The following is a 27,972-nucleotide window of genomic DNA, read 5'->3' on the forward strand; positions in this document are numbered from 1 at the left end:
TGCTGGAAAGTTAAAAGCATAAAACACAGCTAGAAACCAGATTCCTGGGGACCTACACTACCCTGTCCAGACTGTGGGGCAAGCACTTCATTACCTGCAAAAGCCGGGGTTCTATTTCAGCAAGACACTGACTTGACTGGACAAGATGTAAGTGTTAAGGCCAACTGTGCTCAGTGGCAGATACAGAAGACAGCTCTATTCATTTATTCGGGAAGAGCATCCTTTTCTCTGCCCTTATACATGTCAGCAAATGGTCTGAAGAGATGGATTCAATAGGGACTATAAACACTGAATTTAATGAGTCAATAATGCAAAAGGAATTACTTTAAATGGAGGAAAACATAAACCTTAAAAAACACTCATTTTCATAAAATATTTTTTAAAGTCATTTTGATCATGTTTTCCCCTCCTTAAACTCTCCTCACATTCTCTCTATGTCTCTACCCACCCAGATTTATGTTCTCGATCTTTAAGAATAAACACACAGGTAGTGGGAGCAGACACCCAGTGGGTCTGCACCCTTGTGGAAATTGTATCCTGAGACATCCCAGAGAGACCAGTGTCCTCAAGGAGGCAGGTAAGGTCAGTTGTGCCCCGCCTTACACACCAGAGACACAGCTGGGAGTAGGAAGCTCACAGAACCCACCTCAGGTATCCAAACCCTTCCCCTGCAGAATTCCACTCCCCTTCCTTCCCTCTCCAGATCCCAGTGATGGGAGCAGACTCCAAGCGGGTCTGGACCCTTGTGGAATCCGCGACCTGAGAGATCCCAGAGAGGCCAGTGTCCTCAGACACCCAGCAGATCTGGACCCATGTGGAATCCGTATCCTGAGACATTCTAGAGAGGCCACAGACCTCAGAGCAGGGGACATCATACCCAAAGACATCCTAGAGGAGCCATGGAACACAGAGCAGCAGACACCATATCCTGAGACATTCTAGAGGAGCCACTGCACTCAGAGCAGTGAACACCTAGCTGGTCTGCTCTCACGAAGACACCTTACCCTGAGACATCCTAGAAGACACACTGCACTCAGAGCAGTTGGACCTCAGGATCACAGGATCACAGAGACACCGGGACCCTGAGGAGTTCTAACACAAGCATGATAACTGGAAAGACAGTCTCCAGTCAGAACCAATGAGTGAGGGTAGCACTAGAGTTAACCAAATTATGAAAGGCAAGCGCAAGAATGTAAACAACAGAAACCAAGTTACTTGGCATCACCAGAACCCAGTTCCCCCACCATAGCAAGCCCTGAACACCACATCACACCGGAAAAGCAGGATACAGAATTAAAATCACTTCTCATGATGATGTTAGAGGACTTTAAGAAGGTCATAAATAACACTCTTAAAGAATTTGAGGAGAACACAGATAAACGGATAGAAACCATTATAGAGGAAATACAAAAATCCCTTAAAGAATTACAAGAAAACACAACCAAACAGGTGAAGGTGGCCCGCGCAACCTCCCACCAGCAGGAACGACGCGGCACACACAGGATCCTTCTGCAGTAAAGCTTTTATGCGTTTTGAGAGGGAGAGCATAAGCTTACAGATGAAGAGGACCCCGAGGGGGCAAAATCCCAGCCCTTATATAGGAAACTGCTCCCCGCCTAGGACGTGGCACCCAATGGTTGGCTGTAGCCCGTTGGCCGGTATTGTGTCACAGGTGAGGCAGTGCACTAGCACACGCGCAAACCAACTGTTTTGTCAGTTGGTCGAACGGATGTCAGCACCATCTTGCAATGGTGAATGTGAGGGCGGCTCCTCACATCTCCCCCTTTTCTTTTAATCATCAAGCAATAGAGCACCCAATGCTGAGAGCAGAGATAGAGGTCAAATCCCCAGTAAACAAATTAGAGTAAGGCAAGATCACCCTATCGTGTGCAATGGGCAACGCCCCAGCAATGTGCAAGGGCTGATATAGCCTACAACTCTCTCTGTGCCATTTTTCCTGGGGGAAGGTTATTTTAGGCACTCAACCTTCATGCAAGATGACATATCTCCCCAGAATAGGCCCATTTAACACCGCAGGGCCATTCTGCTGCAGTGCTTAGCCATGCAACTCTCCTGGGCTGCTGAAGCACGCTCACTCTACCCAGTGCAGTGAGGGCAGCCTCTTGGGGTGCAAGAACTGAGCGGCCAGCGATCTATTGCCTAAGCATAGAGAGCCAAATATCGGGGGAGGCACCTTGTTCTAGTGCCGTGAGTGCCTGGGTGACAACCACCTTGTCTCTTTTTGTTTGTGCCTTAAGCTTGCAAACCAACCAGAGCAGTAACACACCCCCACAGCAGAGTGCAGCTCCGAACAGGCCAACCCCCACCCACTCTTTGAAGAAGGAGACGGCTGAATGGATCCATGACGACAATCCCTCGGTCAAGAATAAATCAAGGCGGGTCAAATTCACCTCAATTATGGCAAAGCGCAATTTATGAAGTGTTTCTTCGAATTCTAGGGTCCAATTCTGCAATAAAAACTGAGAAAAAACTTTTGACAAATTAGTGGTGCGGGTATAATTATCATAAGGTATGGATGTTATACATAACCCAGGCATCTTCTGTTCGCATCCCAATTGAGCCAACTGCCATAAAATATCAATTTGCTCTTGAAACAGATCAATCCTCTGATTCACTAGCATCAATCCCCCCATGATTTGTGAATTGGCGGAGGCTTATACATCCAATGCTGGAGTGACTGATGCAGACAGTTGGTTTATAGAATCTGCCGCCTGCACCGAGGAGGATAATGCAAGGGCAGAGGCTGTAACCGATCCTATTACAGCGGCCCCTGCAATAATGCCCACTATAATGGCAGAAATTCCAAAATCTCTCCTAATTCTAAAATGGGTTAAAGTGTTGGGTGCCTCTACTGGCACAGGAACAAATCTCGGCAAGCGGGTAACCATGGCAAAAGGGAACATTGTAGCATTCCAGCAGAGAACAAAAAAGCAGGTATTAGGTGTGCATGTCAAGGTCTCATTCCAGATAAAACTATCATTGCTCACTATCCAAACAAAAGGTGGCCATACACAGATGGTGTAGGTCCAAATGTGATGCTCTTAAACTCAGTATACTTGGTGTTAGCAGATTGCCAACTAAAGCTACCTCCCGATTTTCTTTTACCAAGGGAGCCACCAAGGGTACCCGTCCAGTCAAATGACAATTGTCCCTTAGCGGTGGCCCCCTTCCCTAGCATAACAAGGGGTGACAGATCGGTGCAACTTCCGTTGACCCCACAAAGGAGCCATTGGTCAAATGGATTCGCATCTGCCTTTCTCAGATTCATGTATGTGAAATTAAATCCCATAAAGGTATCATTATAATATGTGCTAATATCTGGGGAGAAAGTAAAATATAAAACATAAACTTCCTAACAGGCGATAGCTGTTATTGGTGGGCACGCTCTGAATCTGATCATCATAAGGGATATAGGCCAAGCCCAAAGACTTATTGGTCACCGGCATGGGAATTGGGAAGGTTGTCATAATCCCCCACCATGGTGTCCCTGTTACCATCCTCAGACTTATCAACATCTTCATCATGATGATCAACTGTAGACCTTGGCAGCATCAGTTTTTCATGTTCAAAGATCTTGCGGGTCAGTCTCTCTGGTACCCAGAAGGGATTCTCGTCCTCCTGTGGGAAGACACAAACAGCTCCCCTGGATCTTATCAAAATAGGATCTGGGCCTTTCCATTTTCCTGTTAGCACATCTTTCCATTTTACCATTTCTTTTGGCCTGTCAGGCTCTATACAATGACGCTCAGCCGCAGTGTGGCCTTGAGCATCAAGATTCAAAAAATTAAGGGTAAAGAGTGCCATGGAAACAGCTACTCTTGGTACTGGGGGGAGAGCCTCCTCAACTCCCCCTTTCTGTTTTATTAAATATGATTTAAGCGTGCAATGGGCACGTTCTACGACGCCTTGTCCTTGAGGGTTGTATGGAAGTCCAGTCAAGTGAGTTACTGCCATTTGGTGACAGAACTGTTGAAATTTTTGAGGGGTATAAGCTGGTCCATTGTCTGTTTTGAGGAGTTTGGGTTTCCCCCAGGCACTCCATGCTTCCAGACAATGTTGGATCACATGTGAGGCCTTTTCACCTGTTAGAGGTGTGGCAACAATGATAACAGAACATGTATCAATAGAGACATGTAAGTATTGAAGCCTTCCAAAGGAAGGGACATGAGTAACATCCATCTGCCAGACCTGTAAAGGCCTTATGCCACGTGGGTTTATTCCCACATGAGGAGCAGGCAAGAATTCACAGCAATTTTGGCATTGAATAACAATCTCCCTGGCTTCTTTTCTGGTAAGTGAGTAACGGCGACGCAAGGTCTCTGCCGTCACATGAAAATGTTTGTGGAACTCCCTTGCTGCTTCTGTTTGAGATGATAACGCAACGGCCACGAGCTTGGTAGCTTTATCTGCTAGCTCATTTCCCAAAGTCATAGGGCCAGGGAGTCCTGAATGGGCTCTGATATGAGTAATATACATAGGAGATCTTCTATTCAACAAAGCAAGCTGTATTTGTTGAAAGGTGCCATGAACTCTGCTAGAGGGCTTTATGATTCCAGCCACTTCAAGAAGGTTAACTGCGTTAACCACATAAAAGGAATCTGACACAATGTTAAGAGGCCCTGGAAAGGTTTTAAGGACCTCCAGTACCACCAAACATTCTACAAGTTGAGGTGATGTTTCACTGAACTGTTTTGACACCACTTTATTATTTACTACATAAGCACCCAGACCAGTCTTTGAACCATCTGTATATACAACAATCCCATCCTTAAGAGGTTGCCTAGCTGTAATTTGTGGAAATACTATAGCCTGATTCAATGCAAATTGTAAAACAGGATGTTTAGGATAATGATTATCAATCTGTCCTGAAAAGGAGGTAACCAAGATTGCCCAATCATTAGAGGTGGCCACCAGAACTTGTACTTCCGCAGCAGTATAAGGTGTAATGAGAGAGTTAGGTTCTCGTCCAAAATGAGTAATGGCTGCCTTTATTCCTCGAAGCGCAAGCTGGGCAATTGCATTGGGATACCAGTCTATAATTTTGGCAGGAGAGGCGTTCGGATGAACCCATAATAAGGGCCCTTTCTGCCACAACACGGCAGTTGGCAGCCGAATGGTTTTCATAACACACAGGATAAAAGGTTGTGATTCATCAATGCGCTGCAGTTGAGCTCTTTGCAAGGCATCCTCTACCTTCTTTAAGGCCTGACTTGCGGCAGGAGTAAGGGCCCTAGGAGAGGAGATATGGGGGTCTCCTTCTAAAACATCAAATAAAGGTTTCAACTCAGCTGAAGAAATTTTCAAAAAGGGTCTGAGTCAATTTATATCTCCCAATAATTTCTGAAAATCATTGAGGGTGTGCAGATGGTCTCTACAGATTTCCAATTTTTGGGGAATTATATTGGTAGGAGAAATAACAGTCCCCAAGAAGGTGCCCACCTCAGAGATCTGAACCTTTTCCACTGCTATTTGTAACCCCCATTGTGCCAAAGTTTGTATCAAACAGGGGTAGGCTTCTTGTAATATTTTTAACTCTTTATGTGACAAAAGTATGTCATCTATATAATGGATGACAAGTAAGGTGGGAAACCGTTGTCTTAGCGGTCCCAAGGCTGTTTGAACAAAAATTTGACACATGGTGGGGCTATTGGCCATGCCCTGGGGTAAGACTTTCCATTGATACCTCTTGTCTGGTTCCATATGATTAATGGAAGGAATAGTAAAAGCAAATCTAGGCCTATCTTTAGGGCACAAGGGTATGGAGAAAAAGCAATCTTTAATATCTATAATGAGGAGCTTCCAGCCACAAGGGAGAGCAGAGAGCACAGGAAGGCCCCTCTGGACTGGGCCCAACAATTTCATCTGTTCATTAATAGCTCTGAGGTCATGGAGTAATCTCCATTTTCCCGACTTCTTTTTGATCACGAAGATGGGAGTATTCCAAGGTGAGGTAGAAGACTCAATATGATCGAGCTCTAATTGTTCCTTTACCAATTTTGTTACAGCTTCTAGTTTTTCAGAGGATAAAGGCCATTGGGGAACCCACACCGGGTCCTCTGTTTTCCATGGTATAGGCTGTACTACCCCAACGGCCCCTAGGAAAAATCCAACCCTTTTCTATCTTGTTTTCTACTAGGGGATATAGGCTCCACCCTGCCCTGTTCCAACTTTCCCAGTCCTTTTCCTTCCCTGTAGCCCATCTTAATCATCATGTCTCTTGCCTGGTCCGAATATGGTTTTGTAAGAATAGGTTCATTTGACAGGGTGAGACCCACACCCTGCAAGACATCTCTTCCCCAGAGGTTAACGGGGAGAGGAAGAACATAAGGTATAAATTTTCCCTGCTGTCCTTCGGGGGATTCCCAGGTCAAGGTTGTGGAGCTGATGGTGGGGCAAGACTGATATCCTAGGCCTTGTAACGAATGTGATGACTCAATGGTGGGCCATGCTTTGGGCCACCAGTGTGAGGAGATGATACTCTTATCAGCCCCGTATCTAGAATACCCTCAAAATCTTTTCCTTTTCCTTTTAAACGCAGTTTAGGCCTTTCATTCAAGGGAATCATTAAGTAAGCTAGATCACTACCTGAGGAGCCCATCTGTTCTGTTCCCATTCTATTGACCCTTCCCACCTCAGGGAGGAATAGCAACTGGGCTATTCGATCTCCCTTTGTAATAGAAAAAACTCCTTTAGGGCTAGAACATAAGACTTGTATTTCAGGAGAATGCTGGCCATCCACTACCCCGGGGTACACTATTAAACCTTGCAGGGTCAGTGATCCTCGGCCGAGGATAAGGCCCATGATTCTGGGAAGCAAGGGTGTTATAGGCTCCACTGGAATTGGCTGAATATTCGTTTGTGGCATTAGTAAGAAGTTGGAGGCAGCACGCAAATCCACCCTTGTGGGTCTTCCTGGGTTATTTCCTGATTTCTCTTTCTGTTGGCTTCCTGGGTTCTGACTAGTCAGTTCCCATATCTTTGAGGGCCCTGGGACCGGGGGCCCGATGTCTCGTTTTTTGGCATCTCGTCTGACTGATTATCCAGCGGAGGGAGGAGTCTGCCCCTAATATCTCTTACTGAACGGCATGCACTAGCTTTATGATATCCCTTGCCGCATCTGTCACAAAGAGTGGGAGTCTCTACCTTTCTATTCAAATTTGTACAATCCTTTTTAAAATGACCGGGCTTGCCACAATTATAGCAGACCTTTGGACCGGGTCTCATCAGGGGACGCCTCTGTGATTGAAGAATAGCAGCCGCCAGCCCGGCATTAGTAAGGGGCCCTCTGAGCTCTCGGCAGACCCTAAGCCAATCTTGTAAGCCCTTGTTTTTACGTGGAGCAATGGCTGCTCGGCACTCCTGAGTGGCTTGTTCAAAAATTATCTGTTGGATTAGGGGCTCGACTAGACCTACGTCTCCGAAAATACGCCCAGCTGCCTCTGTCATTCTGGCCACAAAATCTGAAAAGGACTCTTGGGGTCCTTGAATTATCTTTGTGAGTTGTCCACTCGCTTCCCCTTTTCAGGAAAGTGCCTTCCATGCCCTAATGGCCGTGGCAGAGACCAGGGTATAGGCTCCCCAATGATAGTTGGCTTGATCAGCAGTATAAGCCCCTTGACCTGTTAACAGGTCTAAAGTCCAATCTCTCTGTTCTGGGGTCAAGGCAGTAGCGTTGACCCGGGCTTGTGCTTGTGAGGCCTCATACCACAGTGCTTTCCATTCCATATATTGGCCCATATTAGGGAGGGCGGCTTTTGCAATCATTTGCCAATCGGCTGGTGTTAATGCTGAATTGGCAAGTCTATCAAGCTGTACCAGGGTAAAATTAGCATTGGTCCCATACTTGCGAACAGATTCGACCAGTTCCTTAAGCTGGTTGAAATCTACTGGTGCATGAATTCGCCCTCCATTTTCTGTTTCAAAAACAGGGAATACAGTCCTGACCTTTCTCCTCACCTTTTCTGGTACAAGCGAGTAACCTGATGGAGGATGCACCTCATAAGGCGGAGGTGCAGAGGGCACCGTCTTTTGAGGAGGAATTCTAGGTAATTTTTTATATTTCTTGTTATCATCTGGGTGATATCTCTCTGCCTCATATCTAGCTGCTTCTTCATCTAACTCAGCCTCCTCCTCCGAGTTAAGAGTATCCTTACCAGAGGTGTCATCATCACTGGAGCTTTCCAAACTGTTGAGGGTCAGTGCCTCCAGCTCCAAAGAGGGGTAGAGCCCACCCTTTCTCTCCTTACGAGGGATACTGGACTCCATCGGGGGGTATCTCTCCTGTCTTAGGAGGGTGCCTATCCTTCTTTTTTGGGACGTCCTTTTTCTTGCGCGCGCCCAACCTCTCACTCCATTCGGTTTCTGACATGCTGTCCTGAACTCCCTCGAGAGTAACCTGCCCTTCACTTACTGCTTCCTTATAGTTTTCATCTCCTAAACAGTTTTTAACAACTAGAACAAGGACCATGAAAATCACAGTGAAGATCAGGTCATAAATTTCAGGGGAAGACATACCTCTCCGAATGTACCTCCCTGCAGTTCTGAATCCTCCTCTGAATCGAGGGGTCCTCTGAGGTGCTGACGATGACGAGGTCGAGATATCCCTGGTTTCGGCACCAGATGGCCCGGGCAACCTCCCGCCAGCAGGAACGACGCGGCACACACAGGATCCTTCTGCAGTAAAGCTTTTATGCATCTTGAAAGGGAGAGCATAAGCTTACAGATGAAGAGGACCCCGAGTGGGCAAAATCCCAGCCCTTATATAGGAAACTGCTCCCCGCCTAGGACGTGGCACCCAATGGTTGGCTGTAGCCCGTTGGCCGGTATTGTGTCACAGGTGAGGCAGTGCACTAGCACACACGCAAACCACCTGTTTTGTCAGTTGGTCGAATGGATGTCAGTGCCATCTTGCAATGGTGAATGTGAGGGCGGCTCCTCACAGTGAAGGCATTAAACAAAACTGTCTAGGATCTAAAAATTGAAGTAGAAACAATAAAGAAATCTCAAAGGGAGACTACCCTGGAGATAGAAAATCTAAGAAATAGACCAGGAGTCATAGACAAAAGCATCACCAACAGAATACAAGAGATAGAAGAATGTCATGTGCAGAAGATACCATAGAAAACATTGACATGACTATCAAAGAAAATGTGAAATGCAAGAAGCTCCTAACCCAAAACATCCAGGAAATACAGGACACAATGAGAAGGCCAAACCTAAGGATAATAGGTATAGATGAGGGGGAAGACTCACAACTTAAAGGGCCAGTAAATATCTTCAACAAAATTATAGAGGAAAACTTCCCTAACCTAAAGAAAGAGATGTCCTTAAATATACAAGAAGCCCACAGAATGCCAAATAGACTAGACCAGAAAAGAAATACCTCCCATCTCTTAATAATCAAAACATCAAATATACAAAACAAAGAAAAAATACTAAAAGCAGTAAGGGAAAAAGGCAAAGTAACATATCAAGGCAGACCTATAAGAATTCCACCAGACTTCTCACCAGACACTATAAAAACCAGAAGATCCTGGACTGATATCATACAGACCCTAAGAGAACACAAATGCCAGCCCAGACTACTATACCCAGCAAAACTCTCAATCAATATTGATGGAGAAACTAAGATATTTCATGACAAAATCAAATTTACACAATATATTTCTACAAATCCAGCCCTTCAAAGAGTAATGGATGGAAAACTGCAACACAAGGAGGGAAATTACAATGTAGAAAAAACAAGAAAGTAATCTCCCAACAACCCTAAAAGAAGGTAGTTACACAAATATAATTTTATCTCCAATAACAAAAGTGACAGGAAGCAACAATCTTTTTTTCCTTAATATCTCTTAATATCAATGGACTCAACTCTCCAATAAAAAGACATAGGCTAGCAGACTGGATACATAAACAAGACCGAGAATTTTGCTGCATACAGGAAACACACCTCTGTGAAAAAGACAGACACTACCTCAGAGTAAAAGGATGAAAGACAATCTTCAAAGCAAATGGTTCCAAAAAACAAGCTGGAGTAGCAACTCTAATATCAAATAAAATTGATTTTCAACCAAACATAAAAAAAAGATAAAGAAGGACACTTTATACTCATCAAAGGAAAAATATATTAAGATGAACTCTCAATTCTGAACATCTATGCCCCAAATGCAAGGGCACCCACATATATAAACTAAACTTTGCTAAAACTCAAAGCATACATCACACCTCACACAATAATAGTGGGAGATTTCAACACCCCACTCTCAGCAATGGACAAATCATAGAAACAGAAACACAATGAAACTAACAGAAGTTATTAACCAAATGGGTCTATCTGATTATATATAACATTTTACCCTAAAACAAGATATAAATGTGAAGTGGTAACATAAAACAGAGTCTCCTGCACAGGGCCAGACATGCTTACCTAGTAAAAGTGTTAAGCTATTATAGAGAGGTTGAATTTGGTAAAGATGGTGACAAACTCATGAAAGATTGAAACCAAGTCAGAGAAGGTCTGAATATGTCACAAGCAAAGATGACATACTCAATGCTGAAAATTAAAAAAAATGTTCTATCTCTATCTGTGGATAGAGACCGACTTCAAGTTGTATGTTGAGTCGTTTGTCTTTGCTAACTTAGTTATGTTTTGCTATTTGGAGAAACTTAGTCGTGTAAGAATTGTGGTAAAACCCTCTCCCAGATCTGAGGCCTGGTGCAGACCCCTGCCCAGTCTGCTCCTGTGGATATGGGATTCCTCTCGAGACATCCTAGAAGGACCACTGAACCCAGAGCAGTAGGTAAGAAGACCCACTCAGTGTCCTATGCCCATAGCTGGGTGAGGGGAGCGCTCAGATTCCAGCAGATCCCCAAGCCCTGCTCTTGCGGAATAGTGCTCTCCTTCTGACCCTCTCCTGGATCTGAGGCCTGGCACAGACCCCTGCCCGGTCTGCTCCTGTGGACACCGGATTCCTCTCAAACACTACCCCAGAGAAAAAAGATGGAAAACAATCTTCCAAGCAAATGGCCCCAAGAAACAAGCTGGAGTAGCGATTCTAATATCAAATAAAATCAACTTTCAACCAAAAGTAATCAAAGAAGATAAAGAAGGACACGTCATATTCATCAAAGGAAAAATGTACCAAGAGGAACTTGCAATTCTGAACATCTATGCCCCAAATGTAAGGGCACACACATACATAAAAGAAACTTAACTAAAGCTTAAAACATACATTGCGCCTCACAAAATAATAGTGGGAGATTTCAACACCCCACTCTGAGCAATGGACAGATCATGGAAACAAAGACTAAACAGAGACACAATGAAACTAACAGAAGTTATGAACCAACTGGACTTAACTGACATCTATAGAACATTTCATCCTAAAGCAAAAGAATATACCCTTTTTCTCAGCACCTCACTTCTCCAAAATAGATGATATAATTGGTCACAAAACAGGCCTCAACAGATACAAATAGATTGAAATAATCCCTTGTACCCTATCAGATCATCAGGAACTAAGACTCGTCTTTAATATGGACAAAAACAGCAGAAAGCCCACATACACATGGAAACTGAACAATGCTCTACTCAATGATGACCTGGTCAAGGAAGGAATAAAGAAAGAAATCAAAAACTTTTTAGAGTTTAATGAAAATGAGGATACATCATACCAAAACTTGGGGGACTCCATGAAAGCAGTACTAAGAGAAAAACTCATAGATCGAGGTGCCCACAAAAAGAAACTGGAAAGAGCATACACCAACAACTTGATAGCACACCTGAAAGTGTTAGAGCAAAAATAAGCAAATATACCCAAGAGGAGTAGATGACAGGAAATAATCAAACTCAGAGCTGAAATCAACCAAGTAGAAACAGAAAGAACTGTACAAAATATCAACAAAACCAGGAGCTGGTTCTTTGAGAAAATCAAGAAGACAGACAAACCCTTAGCCAGACTAACCAAAGGGCACAGAGACAGTACTCAAATTAATAAAATCAGAACTGAAAAGGGAGACATAACAACAGAAACAGAGGAAATTAAAAAAAATCATCAGATCTTACTACAAAGGCCTATACTCAACAAAATTGGAAACTCTGGATGGAATGGACAATTTTCTAGACAGATACCAAGTATTAAAATTAAAACAGAAGCAGATAAACCATCTAAACAGTCCCATAACCCCTAAAGAAATAGCAGGAGTCATTAAAAGCCTCCCCACCAAAAAAAGTTCAGGGCCAGATGGTTTTAGTGCAGAATTCTATCAGACCTTCCAGGAAGACCTAATACCAATTCTCTTCAAGCTATTCCACAGAATAGAAACAGAAGGAACAATACATAATTCATTCTATGAAGTTATAATTATGCTCATACCTAAACCTCACAAAGACCCAACAAAGAAAGAGAACTACAGACCAATTTCTCTTATGAATATTGATGCAAAAATACTCAATAAAATTCTCTCAAACCGAATCCAACAACACATCAAAACAATTATCCGTCAAGTTCAAGTAGGCTTTATCCCAGGAATGCAGGGATGGCTCAATATTCAGAAATCCATCAATGTAATCCACTACATAAATAAACTCAAAGAAAAAAACCACATGATCATCTCACTAGATGCTGAGAAAGTATTTGACAAAATTCAACATCCCTTCATGGTAAAAGTCTTGGAAAGATCAGGAATTCAAGGCCCATACCTAAACATAGTAAAAGCAATATACAGCAAGCCAGTAGCCAACATCAAACTAAATGGAGAGAAACTGGAAGCAATCCCACTAAGATCAGGGACTAGACAAGGTTGCCCATTCTCACCCTACCCATTCAATATAGTACTGGAAGTCCTAGCTAGAGTGATTATACAACAAAAGGAAGTCAAAGGGACACAAATAGGAAAGGAAGAAGTTAAAATTTAACTATTTGCAGATGATATGATAGTATACTTGAGTGACACTAAAAGTTCCACCTAAACCTGATAAACAACTTCAGCCATGTGGCTGGATACAAAGTCAACTCAAATAAATCAGTAGCCTTCCTCTCTTCAAAGGATAAATAGGCTGAGAAAGAAATTAGTGAAATGACACCCTTCACAATAGTTACAAACAATATAAAATACTTTGGAGTGAATCTAAGCAAGCAAGTAAATGATCTGTATGAGAAGTGAAGAATGAAAAATTATAAAAATCATTTTATAGAATATATACACATATAGATGCTTTTTAAGTTCTTTTAGGGACATGGAAACTTTTCTCTGAAACAAGCTAGACCAGTTCCAGGAACTGGCTGTAAAGAATGAAAATCATTCAGATGGTAAAAACACAATGACAGGGATGTGGCTTTACAGCTGGAGCTAGTGAAAAATAGTTGATAAATAGTTGGTAAATGACAGAGTACGGCAATGACATGGTGAAACCACATTTTTGAGAAAATGATTGTACTGAGTAATTTCCATGGCCATTAACCTTTCAGGGTGAGTTTCTCTGGAATGTTTCACTATTCTTATGTTATGTATCCTTGGCAACCCCTCACCCCCTCCCCACTCCCCTGGTTTGTGGTTTTTCCCTTTAAAACCCTCCACGGACTGGATGTTGGGGTCGAACCCCACTCCTGTGCGAGTGCGTGGTGAGACTGCTGGCTGGCAGGTTTCTTCCCTAATAAACCTCTGCTGATTGCATCCAGGTATGGTTTCTTGTAATCTTTGGGTGGTTGTGATTCCCTGAGACTTGAGGAAGGGTCTCCCGTGTATGGGGGTCTTCAGAAGAACTTCAAGTTTCTGAAGAATGAAATACTAGAAGATCTCAGAAGATGGAAAGATTTCCCATGCTCCTGGATCAGCAGGATTAATTTAGTAAAAATGGTCATCTTGCCAAAAGCAATCCACAGCTTCAATGCTTACTTACCAGGACAAGATTGGAGATAGAGATTAAGTTATATCTCCCATTATATAGTCATTCTGGATATGTTGTTAAAGTTAGGCCTAACACAGGTTAACTAAAAACAAGTTTAAATGTAAAATTAAAGTTTGTTTGATATAAAGGAATATTTAAAGTCAGGTATATAAAAACTAGTAATAGAGAATTCAGTATTCAAGTAAAATGGGTTGTGTTTACAGTAGATTTACACGGCAGGACATGTCCAGGCTCAAGTACTACCTTTTCCCTTGGATGGGACACAGACCCCATCAGAGTAAATTTGCATACATGATAAAGATGTACAGAGACATAAGATTGGCCAGAGTTTTGTACTAATTGCTCTGTTTTCTACTGTATATACCTGATCAGGAAAACTTCCTCCCTATCTATAAGAAAGATAAATTATTCCTCATGTCTCACATGGTAGGTAGACAAATTCTCTACCACAGTACTCATATCTTAAATTTCTCAAGCAATGGAGGAAAATAACAATTATGGTGCCCTCAGTGTCTCTCAAACTGACACATGACCATATTGTGAAGAGGGCAATCTTGTCTAAGCCTGCCACACAAATAGTATAGGAACTGCAGGTAGCAGAATTCCCCACACCCCTAATTAATTTGAACATTAATACAAGAAGCCTGTGATTGGACAGGGAAAAGGGAAGTGGAGCTAAGAGCTTCAGGGACAGAGACCAAGAGGATGGGGAGAAGGAAAGAGGATGGAGGAAGAGGAAGATGATACAGATTCCAGTGGCTTTAAATAGCCACAGGTAGCTATGAATATCTTATAAGGGATGGATAATTACAAGATAGTTTGTCTTATCTAGGTAGACTATTTATATCAATTGGCTCTGAGTTCATTGTGTGGCCACTTTGTGAGGTGTGAATTTACTGATATAAATCTGACTTATAAATTACAAGTCTCTGAAGTTTTGATTTTACTGGGTTACTGGAATTTGGGACCACTGACCACAGGGGATGGAAGCTGAAAATGTGAGTGGAATCCACAGCAAGAGAACCATGAGATGGGAGGTCACTGCTTTGGGCTAGCCATGGAGGCAGCGGGGATGCTAGGGCAAGTCTGAGAGTAGCTGACAATAGCATGTGATGGTATCATTTTAAAAATATTTCCCTCAGTACCTGTGTACTGGTTCACTCAGCCATATCCTTTCCCTCAGCTTTCCATTCTCCTCCTTTTAACAAAGCCAGTCCAGGCCTGAGATTGATACCTGATTCTATATGAAGTCCTCAGGGGAGTTTTAGAGCCTCTGTTCTAGGACCAGTCAGCACACCAGAATGAACTATGGGCTCTCATTAAAACTCTAGGTCCTGTGGACCCACCATGCCTGTGTAAAGAAAGCAATGCCACCTGCACAGGAGATCTGGACTATGAATGTTCACCCAAATCAGTCCTTTCAGAGACAGAAAGACTGGTTCTTCATCTCTGATCAAGTTGTAAATCTGGATTTCAGCAGGTCTATATACTGCAGAAAGTTGAGAAAATCAGCAGGGGACACTTGGAGATGGGAATAATGGTGGCACTCCCTCCTTTTGGTCTCATGATAATATTGTCCATTATGCTTTTCACAGGGCTAGCCATGATGGCTCCTCAGGATTGGACTCTGAAAAGAATTTTACTACTTCTGATATATTTGGAAACATATAGGTTTACAAAAAATATTATCTGATTCTTTAACTATATCTGCCTCTGAATCCAAATATATACATATACATATACATATACATATACATATACATATACATATACATATACATATACATATACATATATATATATATATGTTGCTTGAACTTGAATAGAGCCTTCCAACCCTGTAAAAGGCTAATTCTATCCAGTAACTAGAAAGGGGGTTATGTGCATACTTGAAAGAAGGGTGTTGTTACTATCTAACAAGCCAGGAATGGTTCAAAACATGGTGGACCTGGTAAGGGAAAGTAGCCAACAGAAGAGAAGCCCTAGAGCTCTGGGTATTTTGGAATGGCTGATGGATTTAAAACTTGTCTAATGTCTATTATAGAGCCCTTCCTTCTGGTTGTACTAGGACTGTGACTTGGGCCATGCCTTCTGAGCTGTTTACTGGTTTAATAGCTCCTGGATAGAGGCCTCAGAGCCAGTTTGGTGATAAATCGGGAGGACACTGAATATTAAGATCCTGATAGCACATGATTTTAAATAGAGTCTTGTAAAAGATGTTTAATGCCTTTAACAGGTGGAAATGATGTAGAAGAAAGACTTAAAGGGATTTTTTGATTTTTTGGTTTACCTTTGTCCCTGGTTCCCCCAAGAAGGAAATATTAATCAGAAGAAGTGGAAGAGAGTCAGTGATTGTTTACACGATTATTATAAAACCTTTGGTCTGGAAAAGGTCTCTGTTACAGCTTTTAGTTACTGGAATCTCATTAATGACCTATTAAAGATTCACAATAATTGGCCTGATGTTCAAAATGTCTTTGAAGAGGGAGAGAGGGCCCTATAGCAGAGTTCAAGCCCTCCCTCTGAATCCCCTTGTTCTCAACCACCCTCTCAAAATTCCTGTCCCGAGGGCCCCTGACTTATATAAATTTCTCAAAAGGTACCTTCAACTTTGCCCCTACAACCATTAAAGCCACCCCTCTTTATCCCTCTTTGATTGGTCTTGATGATGAAGGTGGAACAGAATCCCTTGATCTGGGAGACTCAGCCTGTTAGGAGCCGCAGTGAGCGTGACAACACTCGCCATTACAAGATGGCGCGGGCATCCTGTGCTCCCACAAGTAAACAACTAACTGCGCAGGTGCAAAAGGCAAAAGCATGCCAAGTCACTGCCAATCCCGGGGCGTAATATGGGGTGATGAGTGAACAGCCAATCAGAAGTGAACACACCAATCTAGGGTACAAGACCCGGGCTTGGGGTCTTCCACTTCTGCTGATACAAGAATAAAGCCTTGCTGTAGTAACTACCCGAACACTGCCTCACATGTCTCTTTCGCGGGTGAAGGGGACTCGGAAGGGGCACGGAACAATCTGGTGCCGAAACCCGGGATTCAAGGCGCCGCAGAGACCCCCCCCCCCGAGACTCAGGGCGGGTTAAAAGACTACAGGATCGAGGTACATCTCTGAGAGATATGTTTGGGGTAGAAGCCTTCGTTGCGAGCGGATTTTCACCCATGGCCACCGCTGCACTAGTTGGCCTCTTGTTTGTGTTGATTTTGCTTTTAGCTTATTTGTGTTGTGGGGATCCAGCTCACAGCACAGCTATTAGTGCAAGTCAAAAGGTTTCAAGAAAGGTCCACTCCAGGGTATCAGAAACAGAGCATGTTAGCCGGCATCAGGCCAAGGAGCCTGGGGAAAAAGATAAGGCCAAGGAGCCTGGAAAGGAGAAGCAGGCAAAAAAGCCTGAGCAACAGAGACAGGCCAAGGAGCCTGGTCAAAGAAAAGAGTACTCAAAAGGAACAGGGGCCACTGCAGGGCCTGTTAAGGTTAAGGACCCTTCACCGGCTGGTGAAGAGAGAGTAGAGGTCAAAAGGACCCGCCTATACCCCATTAAGGAGCTTGCCGCCATAGACCTTAGCAGCTCCGAAGAAGAAAGTCTAGAGGAGGAGGCGGCAGCCGCCTATGCAAAAAATAACCGTTCTGAGATAAGACTAAGAAAGACCTTGAGTCCCTCAGCCCCGCCCTTGCCTCCAGCCTATGCCCTGGGCAGCGTCTCTAATTCATTTCTCAGCCCAGGAGATCGGAGACAGCTACAGCTGGCATTTCCAGTCTTTGAAGGGGCAGAGGGAGCCTGTGTTCATGCCCCAGTAGAGTATAGGCAGGTCAAAGAATTAGCTGAGGCAGTACACGCATATGGAATTGGGGCTAATTTTACCGTATCCCAAATGGAGAGATTAAGTACAGCTGCTATGATGCCAGGAGACTGGCAGGACACAGTGAAGGTGGTACTTAACAATATGGGCCAATACCTAGAGTGGAAGGCCTTGTGGCATGAAGCACTGCAAGCACAAGCCAGGACTAATGCAAACACTGAGGGACAACAATTATGGACTTTTGATATGCTGGCTGGAGTTGGCGCACATGCGAACGACCAGACCGCTCATCCCTGGCAGGTATACTCACAAATAGCGACAGCTGCTGTTAAGGCCTGGAAGTCTCTCCCCAGGCAAGAAGGGGGTAATCTTTATTTGTCCAAAATAACTCAGGGGACCAGTGAGTCCTTCTCTGACTTTGTGGCCCGTATGACTGAGGCAGCTGGCAGAATCTTTGGAGACTTCAGATCCCAAAAATTTCAGAATTTGGCTCTTTTCTAGGACCGGTAATTTATCCAGAAAAGATAATTCCTCAGAAATTGGAGATTCGTAGAGACCATTTACATACCTTGAATGATTTTCAGAAATTATTAGGTGATATAAATTGGTTAAGACCATTTTTAAAAATTCCCTTGGCCGAGCTGAAACCTTTATATGATATCTTGGAAGGGGATGCTCATATTTCCTCACCGAGAGCCTTAACACTGGCTGCGAGCCATGCTCTACAAGTAGTAGAAAATGCTTTACAAGATGGCCAACTAAAACACATAGATGAAACCAAAACCTTTAACTTATGTGTTTTAAAAACTAGACACTTACCAACTGCTGTGTTATGGCAGGAGGGGCCTTTGTTATAGATTCATCCCAATGCTTCTCCCGCAAAGATTATTGAAAGGTATTCAGATTCAGTTGCTCAGCTTGCCCTTCATGGACTAAAAGCAGCCATTACCCATTTTGGAAGGGAGCCTAAGGTTTTGATAGTGCCTTATACTGCCCATCAAGTCCAAATATTAATGGCGACCTCTGATGTTTGGGTAGTGCTGGTTGCTTCCTTCAATGGTCAAATAGATAATCATTATCCTAAGCATCCCATCTTACAATTTGCCTTAACTCAAGCTATCATATTTCCACATATTGTGTCTCAGAAGCCACTCCCAGATGGAATGGTAGTTTATACGGACGGGTCAAAAACAGGAGTGGGTGCCTATGTGGTTAATGATAAGGTTACATCCAAACAATACCATGAAACCTCACCTCAAATTGTGGAATGCCTAGTGGTGTCAGAGGTTCTGGAAATCTTTCCAGGTCCCTTAAATATTGTTTCAGATTCCTTCTATGTGGTTAATGTAGTGAAAGCATTAGAAGTTGCTGGGTTAATTAAGACATCTAGCAGACTTGTAGGAGTTTTTCAAAAGATTCAGCTTACCCTGGCTAAGCGAAGATTCCCTGGCTAAGCGAAGATTCCCTGTCTTTATAACTCATATTAGAGCTCACTCAGGCTTATCAGGACCTATGTCCCGTGGAAATGACCTGGCAGATCGAGCCACAAAGTTGATTGCAATTGCCCTTTTGCCAAAATTGGATTTGGCTAAAGCCTTTCATAAAAGGTTTCATGTGACATTTGAAATGCTACGATGTCGATTTAACATCACTAGAAAAGAGGCTAGAGATATCGTGACTCAATGCCAAAACTGCTGTCAATTCCTACCTGTTCCCCATACCAGAATTAACCCTCGGGGAATTAGGCCATTACAGATCTGGCAAATGGATGTTACTCACATCCCATCCTTTGGCAAATTACAATATTTGCATGTCTCCATTGATACTTGTTCTGGAGTTATGTTCGCCTCTCCATTGACCGGAGAAAAGGCGGCCCATGTTATTCAACATTGTCTCGAAGCTTGGAGTGCCTGGGGAAAGCCTAAAATCCTTAAAACTGACAATGGACCAGCCTACACTTCTCAAAAATGTCAACAATTTTGTCGCCAAATGGAGGTGACACACCTGACGGGTCTTCCTTACAACCCTCAGGGACAGGGCATCATTGAGCGTGCTCATCGTACCCTTAAAACTTATTTGATAAAACAAAAAGGAGAAGTTGAGGAAGCTCTGCCCATGGTGCCATGGGTTACTGTTTCTCTGGCACTTTTTACTCTCAACTTTTTGAATTTGGACAGTCAGGGCAACACGGCAGCTGATCGCCATTGCCTGGAACCAACTAGGCCAAAAGAAATGATAAAATGGAAAGATGTTTTGACTGGTCAATGGAAAGGCCCGGATCCTATTTTAATAAGATCCAGGGGAGAAGTTTCTGTTTTTCCACAGGAAGAAGACAACCCATTTTGGCTGCCAGAGTGACTGACATGGCGACTCGCGGTTCCTGAAAATGACCCCCCGAAGGATTCATCTGCAGACGCTCTCAGTTCTCATTTGGACTCTCCTAAATTGGGTTCCTAGTATATATAGTGAATTTAGATGGGCTATCCTATCTGCTTTTCCAAAACCTATGCCCTTGCCTTCTTAAAAGGCGCCGCTTCTGCTAAACAGAATTTCTCCTATACCCTTAACTATAATGCCTCACTCCAGTTTGTCCAACAACTCCTTTAATACTTGTACCAATGTAACTTGCTTTATGTCCCAGTGCTGGTCTGCTCTTGTCTATAAGCAGGCCCTAATAGCCAGTATACCACTATGGATCCATATTCCCGTTCAGACGTCTGGGACCTTGACTTTATTTCGACAGAAGAGAGATTTTGATATAACTGCAGCCATTATCACTGCTATTACCATCTCTGCAGCTGCAGCTGTGACAGCCGGCATAGCCTTGGCTCATCAAGTTACAGCAGCTACTTTTGTTAATCAAATTTCAGAAAAGACTTCTGAGGCTTTGACCACTCTACAGAAAGTGGATGCACACTTGGCATCAGGCATTCTGTTGGTCAATCAGAGAGTTGATTTGCTCCAAGCCCATGTAGAACAACTCACAGATGTGGTTCAAATGAGCTGCATGTCAGCAACCCCACATCTATGTATTACACCTCTGAGATTTATGAATGATACATTTATTCAAAGCCATAATCTTTCTGCTTATTTACAAGGGAATTGGACTGGGGAGCTGGACCAGATGCAGCAGTAATTGCAGGTCCGGATCTTGAGCCTTGATGGAACACGAGTGGACCCTGTTACCCCTGGTGATTTTACTTCTTGGCTTACCTCTGCCTTTTCTTTCTTTCTTAAAGGGTGGGTTTAGGCCTGTTTGGTGCAGCCCTATGTTGTGGATTAGTGTTCATGTTATGGTTGGCCTGCAAGCTCAGAGCCCAACAAAAACGTGACAAGGTCGCTATCACCCAAGCACTCGTAGCCTTGAGCAAGGATCTTCCCCTGAAATTTGGCTATCTAGGCTGAGAAAGTATCTGATGACTGAGACCCTCAGTCGATGCACCCCAAGGGTTCAGCCCATTGCACTGGGTCGATGAGAGGTCTAAGTCTAGCCAGCCCTTGCCTGAATAACTGTGGTACCTGAATATTTAGAGGTGTTTGCGAGTGGGTACTCGACAGGGAATGTTCCACGAGTGTGGATAGATTTCCCGAAAGTATGCCTGATTGCACAAAGGTTTGATGCCAAAACCTCCTCTCCGTGCACGGATGGCCACCGAGCACTCCAGAGTGGAGGCTCCCTTTCCCCGACAAAAAGGCATCGAGATGGGTATGGGAAGTATTCCTCATTGCACAACGACAAGAGAAGAAACCCATTACAATATCTCATTTTGCACAGGGGATCAGGCCTCTGCTTTCCCTCACTGAGTTGGTGCCGTGTTTGATAGGCAAAAGGCTGTTCCATCTTAATAAAATTGAAAGGGGGAGATGTTAGGAGCCGTGGTGAGCGTGACAGCATTCGCCATTACAAGATGGCGTGGGCATCCTGTGCTCCCACAAGTAAACAACTAACTTCGCAGGTGCAAAAGGCAAAAGCACGCTAAGTCACTGCCCATCCCGGGGCGTAATATGGGGTGATGAGTGAACAGCCAATCAGAAGTGAACACACCACTCTAGGGTACATATAGCAGTGCCTTTCCTGGGCTTGGGGTTTTCCGCTTCTGCTGATACAAGAATAAAGCCTCGCTGTAGTAACTACCCGAACACTGCCTCACGTGTCTCTTTCGCGGGCGAAGGGGACTCAGAAGGGGCCCGGAACATGTATATTTGATGTTTTGATTATTATGTGACGGGAGGTGTTTCTTTTTTGGTCTAGTCTATTTGGGTTTCTGTAAGCTTTTCGTATATTTAATGACATCTCTTTCTTTAGGTTAGGGAAATTTTCCTCTATAATTTTGTTGAAGATATTTACTGGCCCTTTACGTTGGGAGTCTTCACCTTCATCTATACTTATTATCCTTAGGTTTGGTCTTCTCATTGTGTCCTGTATTTCCTGGATGTTTTGTGTTAGGAGCTTTTTATATTTCATATTTTTTTGACCGTTGTGTCTATGTTTTCCATGGTATCTTCTGTGTATGAAATTCTCTCTTCTATCTCTTGTATTCTGTTGGTGATGCTTGCATCTAAGACTCCTGATCTTTTTCCTAGGTTTTCTATCTCCAGGGTAGTCTCCCTTTGAGATTTCATTATTGTTTCTACTTCAATTTTTAGATCCTGGACAGTTTTGTATAATTCCTTCACCTGTTTGGTTGTGTTTCTTGCATTTCTTTAAGGGCTTCTATCTGTTTACCTGCATTCTCCTCAAATTCTTTGAGAGTATTGTTCATGTCATTTTTAAAGTCCTCCATCATCATCATGAGAAGTGATTTTAATTCTGAGCCCTGTTTTTCTGGTGTGGCGTGGTGTTCAGAACTTGCTATGGTGGGGGAACTGGGCTCTGTTGATGCCAAGTAACTTTGGTTTCTGTTGTTTATGTTCTTATGCTTGCCTTTTGCCATTTGGTTAGCTGTAGTGCTACACACAATCACTGGTTCTGACTGGAGTCTGCCTTTCCAGTTATCTTGGTTGAGTCAGAACTCCTCGGGGTCCAGATGACTCTATGATCCTGAGCTCCAGCTGCTCTGGGTACAGTGGCTCCTCTAGGATGTTTCAGGATATGGTGTCTCCACAGTAGTAGGCCAGCGAGGTGTTTGCTGTTCTGAATGTAGTTGCTCCTCTATGATGCTTCAGGATATGGTGTCCCCTGCTCTGCAGCTCTGTTGGTCGTGTCCTCTCTAGGATGCCTGCAGCTCTGCGGTCCTTGACCTCTCTTGGGTACCTCTGCAGCTCTGCTGTCTGTGACCTCCCTAGGGTGCCTCCGGATTCAGTTTCCAGAGGGGGAGTAGATCGGCTGGAAGACTGCTCTGGGCCAGGGGCGGAAGGGGAGTGCCTCTCTGTAGGGGCAGGGTCTGGATGTCAGGTGCCCTCTGGTGGCTCCCTACTGCTAGTTGTGCTTCTAAGGCCTGGGGAGGTGTGTGGGTTCACCTACTTGCTGATCTGCTGTCTGTGACCTCCCTAGGGTGCCTCCGGACTCAATTTCCAGAGGGAGGCAGATCAGCTGGAAGACTGCTCCAGCCACTGGTATCCAGGCCAGGGGCCAGATGTTCATTCTTGCATGATGAACACTTTTCCCACTAAGTCATCTTCCGGGCCCCACAATGCTCTCTTGATAACATATGTTTACTTTTTGTCTTATGACCAGTTTTCAACTTCCTCTCAAGGAACTCTGATTGTATTATGAGATACCAGCTTTTTTAAAAGTGGGTTCTGGGGATCAAATTCAAGTTCTTGCAATGCCCGCACTTTACTGGCTTAAGGATTTCCCTCCCCAGCTGTTTAACACACTGTATTTAAACAACTCAAACAAACTGCAAATTGATAGTGCCACTCTGATTATAGAATTTAAAAGTCCTACCTTCCTATCTGAGCATGGATATGAAGACAAACCGCCCCACCCCAATGACTATCATGGACACTTATGCCTAAGGCAGCCAGGGAGTAGCAAGGAACTTGGAGGACAGCTCAAGTCAGAGTTTCACAACCCCATCCCACTCTCTGTGATATTCCATGCTCCCAGGGCTACCTGGCTGACAAAGGTGAGCCATCTAGCCACTGCCACATGCCCTCCTGTTTCAGGACTTAGAGACCCATCCAGGCTGATTCTTTATCTTTAGAAATCACACTCAGGAATGTCTGGAAGGGAAAGAGAGAAGTCAGTAGGGTTTCTACCTCATTTTCCATATCTTCCACCTAGTGTCTCTCCAGTTTTCACTCTTATATCTGAGAGGAGCCCCTGATACATGTTCCAGTGTCTGAGTCCCTTTTATATCTCTATTCTGTAGCCAAATGAGGTCTGACTTACAGAGTGTCCACAGATGAAGTCTCCACACATGTTTCTGAAAGTGTTGCCAGTATTTGTGAGGAGCATCCCCACACAAACTCACCTATGAGCTTTAATGTGTCAGAGCCAGATGGTTCAGGGTAGCTAGCAATGTCCAAGATCATTTTAGCTCTGCATTGAGCAATATCCCATTAGCAGCACAATGGCATAATTTACACCAGAGAAAATGGTTAAATGTATACACTTGAATATTTTCCCCCTACCAGAAAAATTTTCTATCTTTTAGCCAGCATGCTAGCTGGGATAATGTGATAGTTTTAAATGTCAACTTGATAGAACCAAGAATCACATAGGAGATAGGCTTCTTGGCATACCTACCAGGTGTTATCTATATTAACTGATGTGGGAAGGAGCCATTTTAACTGTGGGCAGAATCATTCTCTGAGCAGAGGTACTCAGCCTTGGAAAATTGAGACAGTAAGCTAAGCACCAGCTTTTATCACTTTCTGTCACTGGGAATGCCACGTGGCTGGATCTCTCAAGCTCCTGTGGCTGTGACTTCCTGGCTAGGATTGACTATAACCAAGAAGTGAGCAAAGAAAGCATCTTTTCTTTTAAATTGCTTTTGCAACTTTTTATTTTATTATTTGTAGTATGTGTATGTGTCTGTGTGTGAGTAGGTTCACATGTGAGTGCATGTGCCACAGAGGCCAGAAAAAGGCATCAGATCCCTTGGAGCTAGAGTTACAGTAAGACAGATGACTTTATGAGTTTTCTGAAGCATTCATGTATGTTCAGAACTTGGTGCATCTACTTAGAGGGTGCTAGGGATCTCCTCATTCTCACTTCACCCCCCAACCCCCTTTCCAAATGGAGTCAGCATTCCTTAACCAGAAACATGTTCTGGGCAACTATTGCCTTCATGCTCAATGATCATGCACTGTCCAAGGATAAAGAACCCCATGAGGCATACCTGTTCTCTGTCACTCTCAACAATGACTAGTTGAGCCTCCACTTCCTGGCAAGGAATAACAGAATCATTCCAGTTACACTGGGACTTGGAGACATAGTAACATTTTCTATGAAAGAATGTCCATTCCCAGGGGCAAGGAGGGCAAAGGCTGTTTATTGGGGGAGGTGGATCAGGATAGATGCATACTTGGATACACATGATCTTGAAATTTCTCAAACCCTCTATACTTAGGGCCCTCCCTCATGTGACACTATATCCTGGGGGAAACAGGCACTTAAGAGGTCACACCAGAGACCAGGAGTGTATCTTGAGTACTGGGTGCATGGCCACTGTGAAAACTAAATGCCTACTCTGTGCACATCTCCATAACCCCTGGAAATATTGAGTGCCTACTTTGTGTGTCACCCCCTAAGATGATACCCTGGTTGTTGTCCTGTGTTCCCATTAATTTGTTTACTTATCATGTGTGCATGCATGCATTTCTGTGTGTTAGGTGTATCGGTGCACTAATCTGGATGGCCAGTGAGTCTCAGGGACCCATCTGTCTGCATTTTTGCAATGCTGGGATTAAAACCATACATTCCCCATCCGTTTAAAAATGTAGATTCTGTGACTAAAACTCAGATTCTATATGGTAAACACTTTACCATCTGAGACATCAAGTCCCCACAGGAGTGGAAACTGAGGTCTGGAGTGGGTCAATATCTCAAGCATAGTGCCTTCAGAAGGAGACCTTCTCAATTCCTTAATGCCTGATTTCTGCTCACTTACCCACTCCAGCCCCCAGATGCATCAGTTGCTTGTAGATTTTCTCATTCCCTGAGGAGCTGGGGCCCTTAAAACCTGCATGAAGAATCCAGAAACTATTATCTTAAAATGCTCACTGTGTGTCATAACCTGCTCTGGATCTTTGCAATAGAAATCTTCTCTAATAACATTTAAAGAGGAAAAAAATGACAAATAGTGATGGCTGTACTACAAAAATGGACATGGACCTTGTCCCTACTCTTACCCTCTTATGCTCCAGAGTGGGCACTCCCCAAGAGGCTATAGTATGGTGCATTTTTATTATTTCCTCTTAATCCCCTAAACATGTCCCAGATCTAGCTTTCACAGACAGTTAGTCAGCCCAGAGGTGCAAAACCTTCTTTCTGCCTGACCTTGAACAAGAACAGCCACAAGAAGCCCAGCCAGGAGCACAATGGAGAACAGATCCAACACCACAAGGCCATTGCTGTGCCTCAGACACCCTGTGGTAGAGAGGGGTATTTCACAATAAGACTGTCAATCACCTTTCCCCCAGAAAACAGCAGTTCATGTCCCAGCCTCGACCTTTTTAGTGCTTGGAAACCAGTGTCAGGTCTCTAGGACTGAGCCTTTTGATTCCAGTGGAACCCAGAGAAATCTCTAATTTTCTAGGATACAAGAATCTTGACCCAGGCTTGTGTCCAAAGCAACTCAACACACACACACACACACACACACACACACACACACACACACACCACACAACTCTGTTTGGAGGCCAGAGGTGAGTGTGTGTGTATATATAGTATATATGTATGTATGTATGCATATATGCATAACTGCATGTGGAGGCTAGCAATTAACTGTGTGTGTGTACATGCCCATGTGCAGGTGCACATGGGAGTATGTTTGTGATCTATGTTTAAGTTTGTGTTTATGTATGTACACATATGTAACTGTGTGTGGAGGCCATAGGTGAATATGCTGAGACCTGGAGCTACCTCCCCGCAAACCACCAAGCTCCATTCCTGCCTTAGCTAGGGGGCTTAGCTGCTGCTTCTTATTTGCTTCCATGGAGACAATCATCATTGGTGTTGTCCTTCAATGCTGGAACCTGCTGGCAACATCAGCTTTTACTTTCTTTACTTTCTGATCTGAACTCATAAAGAGAAAAAGGGGAAGTGAGTATTAGTGCCGGAAGAGGCTAGAAAGAGCCATTGAGCATCTGACACAGTAAGACATTTGTCAGACCTTCCATGAAGTTAAAGGAGGGCAGATGAGGTGTGTTAGTTAATTCTTCCATTGCTGTGACCAAATATCTGACAAGAAACAACACAGTTTTTTTGGAGGGTTGCTCATAGCTTGAGGATATAGTCCATCTGGTGTGAAAGTTAGAGTGACCAGAGCTTGAGGAAGCTGTGCACATTGTAACCTCCTAGAATTCCACCCCCCATTCACTTTCACAGACATGTACAGAGGTTTGTTTCTAGGTTGATCTTACAACCTACCAAGTTTACATTTAGGACTAGCCATCTCAGAAGGTTTGCAGTGAGCAGCCAAAAGAATTGGTCACTTGTGGTGTGGTAAAACTGTGGGCATGCAGTGAGCAAAACCAATAACCTGCCCTGAAGCTTCTTCATTACACCTCCTGCACTAAAGAGTGAGGCAACGCAATAAACCCTAGCTAATCCTCTCTATTACGACAAAACCACTACTTTTCCCTAGAGAGACAGCCCAACATTTACCACCTTAGTCCCCAAGCCCAGGGAATAGGGGCGCTGACTCATCATTAGCTTCTTCAAGCTGATTATGGGCGTTGAGATATTAGTAGAGGAGTGGGGGGGGGGGGAGAGGAAATTGACAATCCTCTGATGCTGTGTCTTCGATGCCTCCAGATGGAATTCCCAGACCTCAGAGGTTTGAGCAGGTCTGCCCAGCTTGCTTGTTGAGTAGATACACCAAGGCTGATCATTCTGCAATATACAATTCTCAAAACAAGTTTGAGTATCAAGATAGTTTTTGTAGAAATCTGTATAATTAATATCAAGATGAAGATATAAATTCTTAAATGGCACCAATTTACTTTGTTTACAAATTTTAAGGTTTTCATTGGCATGAGCTTCTTAGTGATATAAGAGTGAGATGAATATTGTTACTCTCATAGACATTGTACCAGTATAACACATTTAGGAAT

The 27,972-nt window shown here is 43.7% G+C and overlaps 1 pseudogene; it reads right to left on the reverse strand.

Moving 5' to 3' along the window:
• Positions 1–6,885: 6,885 nt before the first annotated feature.
• On the reverse strand, positions 6,886–26,864 carry LOC143438267 (endogenous retrovirus group K member 6 Gag polyprotein-like; annotated as a pseudogene).
• Between the last annotated feature and the right edge of the window lie 1,108 nt (positions 26,865–27,972).

This window comes from Arvicanthis niloticus, chromosome 24 (assembly GCF_011762505.2).
Source record: "Arvicanthis niloticus isolate mArvNil1 chromosome 24, mArvNil1.pat.X, whole genome shotgun sequence".
Taxonomy (NCBI): domain Eukaryota; kingdom Metazoa; phylum Chordata; class Mammalia; order Rodentia; family Muridae; genus Arvicanthis; species Arvicanthis niloticus.